Raw genomic sequence first — 17,136 nt, forward strand, 5'->3', positions numbered from 1 at the left:
TATCCTATATAAATTCATGCTCAACCAAATCAATCATAAAGGAGACTTGACCTCTACTATTTGAACCCCAAAATGATTTTCAATTTTTGAGATTAGGATGTTGTCATTCTCATTGCACAACCAATTAAAAACAACTCTTGTAGAATCATGTAAAACAAATCCGTTAGAATGCTCTACTTTTTTTTTGGTGGAGGAATACAACAATTTAGAATCTGAGCTTCAAATGATTGGCAACAGGAGAATCAAACTACATTATTGATTTCCCATATTTTAAACAACAACGAATCATGGGATCAACAACAAACAAAGAGGCATAATAATTAAATTTCAATGGAGGAAGTATTGCGTCAAACATAAAGTAACAAGAACATAAGCATGACATCAAGAACATACCCTCTACGGACAAAACGTCATGCCCTCCCATTTCTATGCAAGTACACCTCATAGTCAGGCTCTGCCTATGTCCCATATTTAAGCGGCAGATCATAGTTGACGTCCAAATTCACATTCACAGACAAATTTGAAGCAATTACCATCATGGAAATTCATTATCAGTACAAGGAATAAAAAAATTACTCAAAAATCCACAAGTGCTTTGTGTAACATTCCTGCACTATTCTTCGTACTGACATAAATAATTGTTTGCCCCAGCTTATGTCCTAACTCAAAATTTTTGTCTTTAATCACAACCATTTTGGAGAATTCATCAGGGCATTTCACCTTACACTACTTCACAGCCTGCAAGGATAGTTCTTCTTTCTTTACAAACATTTGATGATAGGAAGCTTTTCTTGTAACGTAATTTTTATCTGTATAGTTGAAAGTAGCAGAAAACAGAAGCACCTAATGAAATTCACAACACAACAAAAAAAGGAAGTCAATAGTATGATGGTAGCTCCTTTCACATGATACTAACAACTTTAACATAAAGATCCAAACCATCCAAGAAATGAGAACTTACAACTGGCATATGCAAGTGGGATCACATTAATGAGGAGAACCTTTGTATTTTCTTGTTCTTCTTTTCTCAGTGCTTTCCCAGCTTACGAACCACATCCAGATTCTGGACCATTAAATTTCCACTGGTAAAGCGTACATGCTCAAATATTCAAACAATAAGCCTCTATATGTTTCAGCAAATATAATTCAGGTATAAAGTTTTCAGTAATAAACTATCAAAATCACTTGACAAGGTACTTATCACAGAAAAAAATAAATAAATAAAATACTCCACAGAGTATTCATTCTAGTGTGTGTCTTCTCTTATCAAAACTCGCAAGGACACTAATCTATTGGCTTAGTTCATATGTATTTAATTGTGATTCCAGGAAAAAATCTACCTTTATGCCTGAATATTTTTTATTGGAAAGGTAATTCCCTCAAATATAAATTTTCCAGAGAAACAAAAAAAAAAAAATAGAGGGCGCCACCTTTTGATTATGCACTGTTGGCACCACCAACACCACTCTCATGCAACTGCGGTTCCATCATTGACCTTGTCTGTCCAAAGTGGCCTCTATTAATCAAATTTGACATGTCTTCAAGACCTTACTCTAGCATTGTTTGTCGCATTAGTAACCAAAGTAGCGACCGGCCTCAATCGATATAGATGCATCTTGTCCTGCACAACACACACCAAAATCATAGGTTGGTTTGGTAAAAATTCAAATAAACCAATTTCTAAAGTCTTGGTTGCACTTGCCTCCGCGATTGAATGTGCTAGTGTCGCCCCGTTCCAATGTTCCATGTACTTGATTGCGAACATGCCACAATCATATCTACACCACCAATTGCATTACACCAATCATATGCATACATCAAGCATAAAAGACAAATACATCAGTACCGCATATTTAATGATACGTAAAAGTATAACGGTTAAAGTAATCTACCCATTTAGTTGTTGCACAATTTGGGGTTGCACATGCTGGAATTTTGAGACCTCCAATCGCCTAAGCATGCCATGAGCATGGAATGCTTTATCAATTGCCTCAGACAAACGTCTCAATATGGCACTTATCCCGTTACCCCTTCTTAAAGGCAACGAAGATAAGATTTCGACCCTTGAAGCTGGAATATTGACCACATGCATGTGCCAATGGTTGTTGTCGCAGACGGGAAAAAATAGCTACACACATATTGATGACATTGTCATTAATAGGTTAGTAAGGCACTATAATATGATAATTAAATGAAGCAAAGGCTTTGGCCATGATGCCATTGTACTAGGTTTGACGTACCATATCACAACTTGAGAAATCATGGCCCACAAATTCAGCATGAAGGAACATCCGACACCGCTCCCTGATTTCATGTTTTTTAGCCTTTTCCGTAAGGTTGGCTAGCACCACCTGTCCATTTGTTCTTACAACTCACCACATAGTCTCCAATTTAAAATAATAGAGAAATGTATTAAAGAATTATGATTAAGGCCTCACGGAGAATGTTGGGTCGAAATAGTGTGCGCGCGGTGGTCTAGCTTGTTCTGCATTCATCATTCGGCAGACCACTCCAATAATCTGAAAATGCACACATGTAAATGACCATAAAACATAATAATGTGCTTCTTATATAACGACCATGGCCCTAGCCGAAATCTGACACATACCACACTATTTACCCAACGGCCTCCATTGAGTAAAAAAAGCTCATCCCGTGTTATATATGTGTCATGCATATTGTATAAGATCTCGCTGCAATGTAAAAAATGTGTTAAGTCAATAGCCATAAACATTAACAATAATGTTAACTTTAACAATAAATAATGAATTCATGTAAAGTACCTTGGCTCACCGTTTTCTGACAACACATAATCCGCAACCAACCTTTCTTGTTGGCTGATTTTAGGAAATAGTTGAACACATTGAGAGACGAAGGGGGATTTGCAAATGGCGGTTGGCTTGACAAGCCTTTTCCCTGTGTGTTTAAATCTCCGCCTAGGGGTAGGAGAAGGCTGTTTGCTGCCACAACCTTCTTGAACACCCATTTGCACCCCTTTAAGTGATTGCAATTCAACACTCTTTTGTGTAGGTGGGCACGTGTCGTGGTCAATACATGGGCCATCATCTACTGCTGCATCGGTGACTCTTTGCTGGCCAGAATGAGTGCTTACGACACCGGTTCCTTTTCCCATCATTTCATCACTACAAGGATGCACACCGGTGCTTCCCTCGTCTTTCTTTCTTTCTACATTCACAACTTCTTTTGGTGGGGTGAGTGCACAACCACTTTGTCTTCCATTGGACCTTGCACGTAGTGTGGCAATGTCTTGTGCCACAGATGAAGTGAGGCTCATAAGATGTTCTGAATTCTGACTTAGCCGTGCTTCAATGGTCTAGTGTTAGGGAGAAGGAGTATCAATTAGCATAGTCAACTAGAATGAGGATGGTGCTTAAGTTTGTTTGTGAAGTAATAAAGTCGTAGTACCATGGTGTACCTCAATTGGGTCATCAGAGTGTGAGCTACCCGCCTTGTATGTACGTCCATCACTATGTGCAAAAGGTTTGCTTCCTTGTATAACATGCCCATACATCAAACAAACATTGATGATTACGTTTGAAACATAAATTAATGATAACACCAAACTACGTTTATGGAGATGCTGAATTTTAGCATACCTGGACATGACCATAATTGCCATAGGTGTGTATTTCGGCAGCCAAGCGCCTCTTGACTTGCTCATCTGTCCATGCATCGGAAAATGGACTGCGAACTTCAACTTGGAAAACCGTCATATAGAACTTGGTGATATAGAAAAGCTGTGAAGTGGGAATCAAATATAAGTTGGTTAGAAAAGCTATTACAATATCAACAAAAGAAGAAATTATTTTGGTAGACGCATATGACATTAATGTGGAGAGGTTGAGAAATGAATACTTGAAGAAACAAGACACAACCTCTAATGTATGTCGGGTGACTTGTACGATAGTCCCTTATCCCATCCTCAACATATTGGAGAACAAACTTGGCCCAATTTTTGCGCACCCCCACTTCACTATCCTAAACCGTGTCCCACAAGTCATGCATACCTTCTTGTTTTGAGTTGGGGGCAAGGATAGTGGCACAAGTGAAAATGAGGAAGGATTTCATGAATTCTTCGCCAATTGGTAGATCACGCAAATTAGCTTCCAATATTTTAATGTCGTATGTGCGGTTGGGTGTGCCACGCCTATTGTAGATGAGAATGTCAACGCCATTATCCGGGATGCCCAACACCTCTCTAACATCTTTGGGCGTGACTGGGACATCAACTTTTGTTTCCATGCATAAGCGATGGTAGCCAATGTCGTAATTGGCGACTATCCACGTTATTAGCTCATAACGCAATTCTTTACAGCTAAGCTGCATCAAGTCCCCGAATCCCATATCGCTGATGGCATTTTTCTTATCCATTGGGAGGGTATCCATAATTAATAGGAATTTCTTTCCCGAGCAACGGGATTTTGGTAACTTAACCTACAACATGAAATAAGGAAAATATATTACAAATATGTCGCAATTCCAGAGTTAAGCCTCAAGGGCAATAGTTTTAAAAGTACGTTAAAGGGCTGTCAAATATTTTATAGCTTCAGATCTTGATGGAATATGGCTTCTCCGCTTCCTTTGTCTGCTATCCATGTGTTTAATAAATGAAGTGCTTCTTTTCCTTGAGTATTTTCAGCAACGGCGTAGACTAGTAGTTGGGGAAAATTATGCACCAAGAGATTGTGAATGTAGCATCACCGTGACAATTGCAATATAAGGGGTAGATGCTGCATCTGCACAATGAAATGAGCATTTTTATATATGTATTCCTCATTAACAGCATAACAATCTTAAAAAGCCACATGTATAGTGTTGTAGTTGTATTAGTTGATCAAAATTGATCTCAAATATAATAAAAATGAGTTCAGAGGTCAAAGAAAATTCATAAAGTTTACATAAAACAGTTGGCCCTTTCAACTCTTAAGATAGAAAACAACTTCCACTAAAAGTGAAAAGGTCAAAACAATGTGAACTACTGCACAAAGTCCAAACATAATAATAAGATTATTTCTAAAAGAAACTTAATATTAAATATTGTATCCAATATTTTCATTTTATACTCCATTTTGAACCATGCATTAGACATGGCTGATGAAATTGATGCTAATACAATCTTGGTGATACATTGCGTATGATGCCATAAAGTGGTTACAACCATCTTTTGATGGATCCATATTCGTAGATCATATGAGCTGCTTAGTCTGAAACTATTTCAGATCAAGCCGACCAAACAAACCATTAGTCCAAGGCCAAAATGAACTGATGGTGTATGATTTAAAACAAGTTGATGTGGATAGGGAAAAAACACTGGAAAAGCTTATAAGTTGTGGATTTTGGAACAAGGCTGTGAATTGGATAATGCTGAGCATTACAAATTAAATGGCCCAATATTCCATGATAAAAGAAAGTATAGGATATAATAGTATAAATAAAAAGACATTACATATGGACATAGACATTAATTGATTAAACATCTAAACAAACATAGAAATAAATATAAATGGAATTAATTACATTGCCTATGTTAATACAGACAAAACTGATGGGAAAATAATAAATTATACTAAAGCACATTCCCATGATAGATGCGTACAATCCAAATGTTATGAAACACGTATGTCATATAATTGTAAATTTTTAACTTAATAGTCCTGCTTCATTTGATTGCAGATGGAAGGGAGAGAAAGAAGATTTGAAATTTTACATAGAGAAGTTGTAATCATGCCACCATGTAAAGAGAAAAAATTTCGTTTCAGCATTGGATTAGAATTAAATGAAACTTCAATGATAACACCAAATACCATGAGGAATTTTCTATTAAAGAAAGAGCAAAAACATGTTACAATTTTGGAACTAAAAAATTTGTGTAGTACTCAAACCAGAAGCAAAATTCGAGATCAAGTGTTTTTTCTTGAAAATAAAAGTAAGGAAGCATTCATTAATTGGTTGTTTTAAAAATATATCTCCATATGCACCATGTGCCAATAAAGGACACGGAGCCAAGCATCAAAATACTGGGACCTAGTAATAAAACAATTACAGCAATTGAAGTTCCAATTTGTTGCATGCATGTTATGGGTTGCCTTGTTTTGAATTTGCACCAGAAACAATAAAATATAAAAGGCAAAAATATCACATTCATGCCTTTTGGTAGAACAACCTAAAAAATGTAGATTAATCGATTTCTTTCCTTTAGTGTATTTTTTATACATCATGCAAATATACTTAGTCTGTACAACCCGGTTAAGATTATTATTATTATTATTATTATTATTATTATGAGATGACATTTCCATTATAGCATGTTTAGTCATGCACACGTGTTGGGGGTTCAAACCTATTTTTCATTATGCTTGTGTAGAAGGGTTTGTAGAAGGGTTTATAGAAAGCTTTTTTGTCTATCTCTCTCCCTTCCTCTATCTCCATGCAGTCTCTTAGAAGATCGTTATTTTCTTATTAGGCAAAATGAGCATAAACGAAAGTTTGTAAGGTGTCAATGGAAATAAACGTTCTTTACCATCTCAAAACCTTTTTATAAGATGAAGATTAACGTATGCAGGTAAGTTTGGGGCAAGTTGTTCCTTAATGGTGGCTTTACATATGGGATTTATATTGAACTTCAGGTCATATTCTCAATCCACATAAATGCGGTATTTCTAAAAGTACCCTTATACCTCATTAGTTTGGGAATGTAAGGTGAATATCCTTATTTAGAAGGTTGGAATGAAGTTGAATAATTTATTTCAGATTTGAAGATTCAATTGGGGAACCTGATGGTTGATCTTCTTTTATTTCCCCTATGCTGATATTGTTGAGGCTAAAATTAAAAAATTGGAATATGTCAATGTTTGGGAAGAGTAGGGCAGGATAAACTAAGGAAGGTGGTAACAGTACATAAATCAGCATAACCAAAGCCTAGTAGGGTCAATTGATTAATTATAGATGAAATGAATCAATCAAATGGGTTAGAAGAAGCAAACTTTGAGGAACATATTGATTATCTTAAAAAACCAAGCCAGGCAGAAGAGAATGTTAACACTTTTTCTGTGCTACATTAATCTATGTGGTTATTTACCAGCATGTTGACTAATTTGTTATGTGTTAGAGTAATGTATGTGGTGAGAAAAAGGTATTTGAAGAACAAAACCCATGAAAATAATAAGACTTGTGAGAGTAGTTAAAGGGGTATATTCATAATTTCCAATAAACTACCAATTAGAGATAGGATTTTTCATTTAGGTTCAAACTTAAAGGTGAAGCTCAAACCCACATTCAAAGATGGGACTGAATATGGAAATTTAGTACAATGCCTTTAACAATGACCCAAATTTTCCTACTAGTGGCCGATAAATTTCAGGCCCTATTTGGATTGAAATACAGTTAAAAACGCAGATTCATCAACATGTTTCTATAATTAAAAAGGGCAAAAAAAAATTTCAGAATGAAAAAAGTAACACCCAGATGGATTTATACAAAATGTAGATGACAAGACATCAAAGAAAACAATTTGCTTGACTTGCCATGTCAACTAGGTGCAACATAAACAAAGTACACAATACAAAGAGACCATTAACTTCATCTACTGCTCATAAGAGGAAACATGTGTTCATGGAAGTAGGAATGGTTGTCTATTATGAAAAATAAAAAAAACCAAACGTAAATATGTGCTTACCCCTAGGAGTTCTTCAAGCTCCGTGAAGGGAGTCTTTCTCTTGCAATGGCATCATAGATGGAAACTGCCTGCAAAGTGGTTGGAAAGCCTATGGAGGTCTAATACAAGCAGGGAAGGGCACTCCATTACTATCAATTTAAGGTTATGAAACATACTATACAAGACATGGTCATAGGTGATGATGCATCAGAAGACAATAAACATGAAGAGTATAGCAAGGAAACAACAAAGATGTATGTGAAGAGGCTGATCAAACTCAGCAGAAGCATAGTCATATTTTGCCATATATTGGGATAGTAGCAAGAAATGTCATGTGAATGACAGTTTTCCAATATGTACATTTGTTGTCCCTATGTCTGTGAATGATGGATTTTGATTTACAACCTATATAAGCTTGTTTAGTACAACGATAACATTTGTTCAAGTATTGAACAACATAGTTCTTAATAAATGGGAGCTTGATATTTACAATATACCTTAAATTGGAATTAAAAAGTACACCACTATATGGTTTTCAACAAGATTAGCCTACTAAGAAATTAAGCAAAAGGAATTATGATAACAATCTTGATGTATTATTACCCATTACAACACACCAATGATAAGTGTTACATATGTGTTCTTGGTTGGTAACAACCTATAGAAGAGTGTTCAAAACATGTAATGGATATACAAAAAACACATAGTTTCAGTTAGGGAAGAATGTGACAACATTGCACTTAAGACAAAGGGTTCTTGCACGTTTTCCTATTGTGCCCGGAAGTATGACATCTTGAGCAATAGACAGTCTGTTTATCTTGAAATTGGGACTCAATGCGCTTCTTTCTTGGTTTGCCAGGAGGCGCTTGGTATGGGAAGGGTTAAGAGAGAGGAAAACTTCACCGGTGATAGATTGAACCAAACCATCATTAGCGACCATTGGCATGTCATGGGTCTCTATACTAGAGAAGGAGCCCGAGTAAATCAGCTGTTACATTGGGAATTTGTACCAATCTTGAACAAAATCAACAACATTCTGACCGATGGAAAGAATAACGGCTGCCACATGTTCACAAGGGATGCCCAACATTTCCCAACCCCTACATGTGCAAGTACACTTCATAATGTCCACATTCAAGAAGGTGGTTCCGATAGAAACCCCAAATATTCCGTTGATGAAAGGAGTGACCGGATACACCTCACCCTTGGCAATTTTCTGTTGCACTTTTTCTTCAATTTTTGGCCCTATGCATCCCTTCCAATTGTTTGATTCCTCTTTATGTTTGACAAGCATAGAATCTAACTTAGCCATATGCTCCATTAGAAATGTACAAATGGATTAATGTCTTTCATTCCTTAGCCAAGCTTTAAATGACTCAGCAAAGTTTATGGTCATTTTATCCCATCTTTGTTTTGGGAATTTGGACATAGCCCAATGTTCGGGTTTATTTTCTTCAACCCATTTGGCCAAAGCGTCATTGTATTTCCGTAGTTCAAACATGGAAACATTGTAATCGTGCTCTAACCTTGCATAGGCAATACTATCAAGGAATTGGAGTGCATTTTCTTTATCTTTGTTTCGTCTTGTGTTATGTTTGCTCAAGAAAGAGCTGAAATTTTCCTTCAAGTGACGGTAACAGTAGGCGTGGTTTTCAAGCCCAAACACTTTAGGAACACTACGAAGGAGAGCGGGATGTCTATCCGAGATAATAACGACTTTCTTATCTCCAATAACCTTCTTCAAATTTTGTAAAAACCAAGACCAATCGTCATAATTTTCTGAGCTCATCACGCCAAAGGCTAATGGGAACATGGCGTCATTAGCATCGTATGCAGTCGCCGAAAATAACACACCCCTATATGGCCCACTCATATGGATGGAGTCAATAGCTATGATTGGCCAACACCCCATTGCGAACCCTTGGATAGATACCGAATGAGCAACAAAGAGTTGCTCAAAATGTCCATCACTTGAATGCCCCAACTCAACAATGCTTCCCGGATTTGTTGCAACCATTTTCTCACACATCCAAGGCAACAATTTGTAATAATATTTAGGTTCTCCATAAATGCGCTCATTTGCCTTCTCCTTGATATTCCATGCTTGAAGATACATCAATTGCATCCCATGTTGCCTTTGAAAGTCCTTACAAATTTGGCGAGGTTGGTAATCAGGAGTGGACCGGATGACATCATCAATAAGCAATGAAGACTGATTAGGCCTCACTAAAGGTTGGCATGCGCCAACATCTTCCAAACTATGATTATGGTGGTTATGAAAAGTGTGAACCTGAACGATGTTCAAATCCCCAACTGCACGAGCTGTGACTTTCCAAGGACATTTAGTAATTGTGCAAACAACTGTCACGTGTTTCGTACTATTCCTCTTGAAGCGATAACGGAATCTACCAACAATTGACATCAAATAAACGGCATCACGGAACTCGGCAGCATTGGGGAAGGTATGTCCACTACCCATAATGAAATTTTCAAACCGACTTGAGTCACGTTCGAGTATATTTGCTTCCGCACATCTATGGGAAAACCCATACGACTCAATTGTAAGAGAGTCATTACAGATATTAATTGGCAGATCGCCACGGGATGAAAGTAGGTGTGCGGAATTCGAACCAACAATAGGAGAAGGGGCATTACAAAGGAAAAAAACAAACAAAAAAAAATATTCATCCATCTACATATATTTGAAGACAAGTTAATAGACATAGTGGATGTGATGTTGGGAAGGCTATCAATACCTATTCGGTGCTATACAGCCTTCAACAACTTCACTTGATGATGAGACATAGACGTGACAAAACATTTCGTTGAATCGAAACATCTTAAGTAGGGTTGCATCATCATGCAACGGTAGTAGACATGATGGCTCAAACATGACCGTGAATTCCAATTTGATAGAATTCTGGTCAAAGTGCAGTGCATCACATAGTTTTGAAACGAAATCACTATGTGACATATGCCGGCTAACAACCATCGATTCGGTACGACCACCCTAATATTGAACAGACCTTCCAACACATTTAACTAGATGACCGCCTTCATGAATGTAGCAGAACATGTCCTCTTCCATCACCTTAATTAAATAGAAACTTGTTACAAAAAAATGACAACAAAAGTAAATAGGGATTATGTATGAATATAATGATGAAGGAAAGAGGAGAAGAGAGAGTGGAGAGAAAGGCCATAAAGGGGTCATTCTCGGGCCATGTGATGGTAATCGAACGTTTAAGATTTTTTTCTTAGTGACACAGAAGACATAGAGGAAACGAGAGAGCATGGATTGAAGGGCCCCTTTCTATATTCAAATCCCTAATATATACATGTATCCATATTCTAATGCCATGAAGTTGCTTAAGGAATATGAATGGTGGCTTCTTCCCTACCCACCTTTCCCATGTCCTCATTTCCAACCGATTTTCTATGTTTCTTTCCACTTCCACTCCTCATCATCCTAAAAACATAATTACATCTTATAACAGTTATCGAAAAGAACTTTTTACCGGGGACAAAACATTAAAAGTTAAATGATCGCACATATCGAAGAGAGACATTCTTTTGATGCAATTACTTTATGACTCTCACTCTCACTCTCATGTACATAACTTTCTATCTTAACTTTGTAGGTATATACCTAGGCCTAATGTGTTTATACATGGACCTTGATTCGAAAGTGAAAAGTCCATCGTATCTTCACAAAGATTTCAATAAATCCCATATTATAGTTTTTTTCGAAATCAATTTGTATAATGCATCAAATTCGTTCATAGAGTTAATATTCAATCACCTCATCCTTTCAAGGTAAGAAATTGAAAGCAATTTTGGTGGACAAAGACAAAGCAAAAATATGTGGTAAACAGTGAGTGATTAATGGGGCTGACTATAAACAAATAAGTTACTGTCTTAGTGAACATAATAGATGATAATAATTGCATAGTTAGGAAGAAAAGTTGATTGCAGAAACATCACAATAACTATGGTTTTTCCCTACATTTGCATGATGTTTTCGCAAGAAAATGAGAGAGAGACAGACACAGACACATAGAGAAGAAAGAAGAAGGAGCATAAGAAAAAAAGAATACCTCAAAAACAGTTCCCAAGTAATCTATGAATGCTAGAAAGTTGGTTTCTTCAAAAAGTTCGAATATATTTGTAGTCCAACAAGGAGAAGCTGAGAATGGGAAGAGAAAAAGGGATAGGGGAGGAATGTAAAAGCTTAGATATAGTACATAATGAATAAGCTAAGAAAGATTAATGTTTATTGTAAATAACATAGGGCTTTTCTGGTATGTTTGAACAAAAAGAAGTTAAAGTCACTTATGTTTAGAAATAAATATGACAACAAAACAAACATTTTATATAGGTAACATTTTTGCCTTCTCCTGAAAATTAAAGTGGAAACCTACCAGGATCCCACCCCCAACACTTTGCTACGCCAACCAGGTTTCAAGGGCTATGAAAAAAGAGGCTAAAATAAGCATTGAAGACAACTTTGAAGAAACAAGAACCAGCAAGAAAGAATCTGGAAGCTAATATAAACAAATCACAATCAAATTACAGCATATACGCTGACTATGCAGATTCTATCACTCAAAATATTATGTTTAACTATTGACCATTAAGCATGCGAGTAGTGGCCAGAAACAACATGACAGTGAAGGGTTGAACCAAACATGAAGTTGGCTGGCAATGAAGGATTCATATAGCAGTACTAGTGAAGTAGTTGGATCAAAGACTAGTTGAATTAATTTCTTAGGTATATGCAGATATAATATAGTCTTTGCAACATATTGTGGTAAGTATCCAATATGAACTTGAAGTTGTATTTACTAATAGATAGTGCAGGCATGTGATGTTCTATATAGGATTGGTGAACAGTAGAAAATGCTACAAAAAACAATTGAAAACACCTCACTTATTCTAAAAATCAATATGTTTGTAGAATAATTTATGAAAACACCGTTTTCAATCAAAAGTTTGCCAAAAGTGTTTTTTAATTTAGAAAACAGTTTTATTTTCGAGAACGGTTAGAAAATGGACCCTTGGTGTTTGTCATATATATATAAACATATATATTATTGAGTTAACTAACATTTTACTTCTTTCATTCTCCCATGTATTGGATTCACTCTTTTCTAGTGCGTTAATATAATTTTCTTACCTATGAAAGTAGAATTAACCTTTTATATCTCCTTGTATTTTTTTTTTTTTTTCTGATCCTAGGACAACTTCAGTTACTAAAAATATTCCATAACTTTAATAATCATCAAAGACAGAAGTTTGTGTCCATTTTCTAAATCTTGGAACAACATTAAAATATCACTCTTTGAGTAGCAAAATCAGGTGTAAAAAATCTTGGGAGTCAAATGCCAAGACTCATAGAAGTACAAAGTTTTCTTGTACCTTTTAGTCTCTTTTTACAGATCTATTTCAGAGGATACACTAAAAAAAATGAATAAAATAGATAAAATCCTATGCTTTCTATTGATTAGAAAGGAAAACTCACACTGCCTACTGCCATTAACTAAAAAACATGATATTTATCAGATGTAACCCATCAAAAAAGAAAAAAGAAAAAATCAGATGTACTGTGAGGAACAAGAAATATAAAATAGAGAACTCCACAAAATGGACAACCTCCTCACTCCCAGAAGGCCAGAATGCACCCTCTACCCACAGGAAGATTTCCTTAAACCATCCATACAAATATATTATAAACTTATATATATAAGAAACCATACTGGCAAGAACTTTTATACTCAATTCATTTATAAACCATACTGACAGGAAACTTTATATTCATTCATTTACAAACCATACTGATAGGCACATTTATACTCGTTAATTCATAAATGTAAGAATCCATACTAATTGGCACCCTTGCACTCATTCAAACATACATTTACAGGATCCTCTAAGCCAAAGAAATTAAGACAGTCAATGCTCCATTGTTCTCGTATAGAAAAGTTCAACAATTTTTTTCCATATCAGATTCCATTAATGAATTACTACAATTTATAACCACACATGCCCACTTTAGAACCATTGAATTGAATTAGTTCACATGGTTACAACATTTTTGTGAATCATGAATAAAATTAGTAGATACTGGTATAGTATAAAATTCCTCAGCAACTTTAAGAATGAAACAAAATTGCATCTAATATTGGTGTGCATCATGGAGGAGAAAAATCATTTAAACAACACCTAAATATCTATAAGAAACTGAGGAAAAGGAAAGAAAATAGCAAGGCATTACAAAACATTTATTAAAGAATTAAAATATAATGTATTTAATGAAAATTAACTCTTAACTGTGAAAAACGCTTTACACAGAAAAGTCTAAAGTTTCTGCTTGATATGAAACTTATGACATGCCATGGAAAATGAATGCATGAAGCATGAAAACTTTATTGTATAATCACTAAAAATAAAGAAATTCTAAATTAGAAATTTACTTGTCTGTCCATTCAATATCTTCCCCTAAACTTCTTGAGCAGCCTTCTTAAATTTCTCGATTCCTTGAAGATTTTTTATTTTTTATTGATAGGTAAATGCAAATTGTATTAAAATTTAAAAGTATACACGAAGTATACAAGGCAAACAAAAAGAAAGAAGGTGGGAGTACATAAAAACCAACCACCAACCCCTATTCTCAATCCCTTGAAGATAGATCAATCATCAGTATTACAAAATTCAAATTGCCATAAGAACCTTAAAAAGGCATGGATGCATTATGTACACTACAATTATATTATATGGGTTCACCAATAAACCAGCTTGCCTATTGTTCCATGGTTTTTAAGGGCATTCCCCTTAATGTGTTACAACTAGATTGGCTAGCAGTGTGTAGCTCCAACGGGATGGTCTAGTCACAAGAGCTTGTTTGTAGTTTTTACATTGTAGCTTCTTGTTCTTTTTATTCTTGTTGTTTAGTTTTTTCTTTGGTGGGAGGAGTTCTCATCCTTCTTTTGTACTTCTTATTTCTATCAATATATTTCTTTGTTGTTTCTTATCAAAAAAATAAACCAGCTTGCCTAGAGATAAAATAGGATACCGGTCTAGCATCTTACTCTCCATAAGGGGTTGTTCCTCTATTCCATGCATATGTCAAAAAGTGTGAAGTATGCATGTCAAATACAACATAATATGAAGACATGCATGGGGCATGAGTGTAACAAGCCTATTGTTAGATTTTAAATTTGATAGGCATACTCATTTAAGGAAGAGAAAATTTGCATGCTCACTATAAGTCCCCAAAAATACATCATTTATCTGCTTATTAGTTACATGGATGTATTTGTAATAGTGAAATACTGTTCTTGGAACCAGGCATGTTATGTGTGTGTGTATTAATTCACATATCCTTGATGAAATTTGACAACTACAACACCTACTAAAAATACTTGTAAACAAAGGGTGTTCCTCTCTTTGTCTCATCCCTGAAAGACCTCCCAATTTAATAGGTTCAATGTCCCTCTCCATCTTTCCCCAACGCACACACAAAAAGTGAATACTTCAAAACCCATGAAAGGGAAGATCTTCCATAATGGGCATCCCTCTACCCATCTACTTATCCAACAACATTTAACCCAACTTGGGAGAGCTTCTAAGATGTTAAAAGCAGGGTTTGAAGGTCAAATGCAGCTTTTAAGAGAGTATTTGGATAGAACTTTCAACAATGGCCATGTACATTCAAACATGATTTATTCACATTTTGGAAAATCAGGAAGACCCATGGTTTTCCTCAAACATGAAGCAGGAAGAAATTTTTTATTTGATTAAAATGTTTAAAAATGTGAAAATTATCCTTCTTTTGAATAAAAGTATTTTTAAAATACAATTCCCAAACATAAAATGCAACCCGACGACAATATCTACTTCTACTTCCACCTCTACTGCACAAAAGTTAATTCTATCCCAAACAAGCCTTTAAGATCAACTCTTTATGTGGAATATGCAAGCAGTGCACTAACTACAATAGGCAACACAAGGAAGGACAAAATCCAACAACACAACCAAAAAGATAAATTAAAATTAAAAGAAGATCATAAAAGCCCTCTTTGTATTAAACTAACAACATAATTTCAAAAATAATGGTTTCAACAAGACACAAAATAATTCCCGTTAGCATTCTAGCAACATCAAACAATGAAAGAATATGAATTTGAAATTATTTTAAATTTTAGAATATATGCCTAGCAGTGAGAAAGTTTCTGAAATTATTCATGTTCACTGTTTTTTTATAGAAAAAAAAAAGCACGGAGCCCTAGAACTTGTAAAGTTTTTTAAATCCATTTCTTGGGAGTTCCATAACATGTCATATAGATTTGACCTAAAGGACAAAAAAATGTCACCACAACTTCTAAGTTCTACCCATTCAGAAATATATTAAAGTTTCCCATTTTCAAAATTTTCAATATTTCTAGCAATGCTAAACTGTGAACCCATAAAAACAATTCAGTGAAGTCCACAAATGTTAGAATTTCAGACCAAAACATCAAGCACAAGGTAAAGAAACTTAGCAATAATTATATACATATACGCACGCATACCTTAAGTAATGTCTTGCCAAAACTTGCTTTCTCTTCAGCAATTATAAACTAATGTGCACTTCCTATTGTTTCAGTTTGGGGAAAACATCACCCATCACCTTTACAACAATGTTTACGAGGCTATTTTCAAAAAACCATTAACAAAAATGGTCAGTATATAGAGTTATGAATTAGTAACAAAAACTATGAACGAAGTTTCAAGTAGTCCTTTATGTGAAAAATTAGGGAAAAAGATACAAGAGAAACTTCAATAAATGCCTACACTGGGGAAAATTAAAAGAAACCTAAGCACCGTTGTCATTTCTACCTATTGAAGAATCCTTCTTGTGCTTTCAGAACTTCACTTCCATAATTAACAGCTCTACGGAGAATACGCCTCAGAACGTATTCACAGTCCTCATTGCTTACAAAGTAAATAAGGTAGTCATGAATACTGCTTTGAAAAAAGATACACTGAGATAATAAACAAAACAAGGAGAATTAGATCTTCATACACAATCCCCAGCATCTACTTCCTCCCAACACCACTCATCCCAAAAAAAAACAAAAAAAAAAGAATTAAAGCACAAATTTATTATGAGAAAATAATCAGCATATATTATTTCAAGTACAAGATAAAATAAAGAATCAATATCCATCCAAGAGATTAAATATGTTTCCACAAGATCTTTTTAAACTTTGCCATCAGAGAAAAAATGATAACATAAAATCCTTCCATTCATTGGTTGCAATAAAATTATATAACTAAACTTCAGACTTTCATAGTACAACAACAAGAAGATAGACAAAGAGAGTGAAAACAAAAAATTTCCAATCATAACACTACTCCACCCCCATATACTTTCTTCTCTTCTAGAAAGACAAGAAATAAAAGTTAATTATATAAAAACA

At 35.1% G+C, this 17,136-nt stretch overlaps 1 long non-coding RNA gene across 1 annotated transcript; it reads right to left on the minus strand.

The window, feature by feature from the left end:
- Nucleotides 1-4,570: 4,570 nt before the first annotated feature.
- LOC109122726 (uncharacterized) lies at nucleotides 4,571-16,649 on the minus strand. The gene is made up of 3 exons (XR_009465798.1): nucleotides 16,553-16,649; nucleotides 16,246-16,365; nucleotides 4,571-4,757 (listed from the first exon to the last, which is right to left on the minus strand). It is a non-coding gene; the product is annotated as an uncharacterized LOC109122726 (long non-coding RNA).
- Nucleotides 16,650-17,136: the final 487 nt, after the last annotated feature.

Source organism: Vitis vinifera, chromosome 6, assembly GCF_030704535.1.
Source record: "Vitis vinifera cultivar Pinot Noir 40024 chromosome 6, ASM3070453v1".
Lineage (NCBI taxonomy): Eukaryota > Viridiplantae > Streptophyta > Magnoliopsida > Vitales > Vitaceae > Vitis > Vitis vinifera.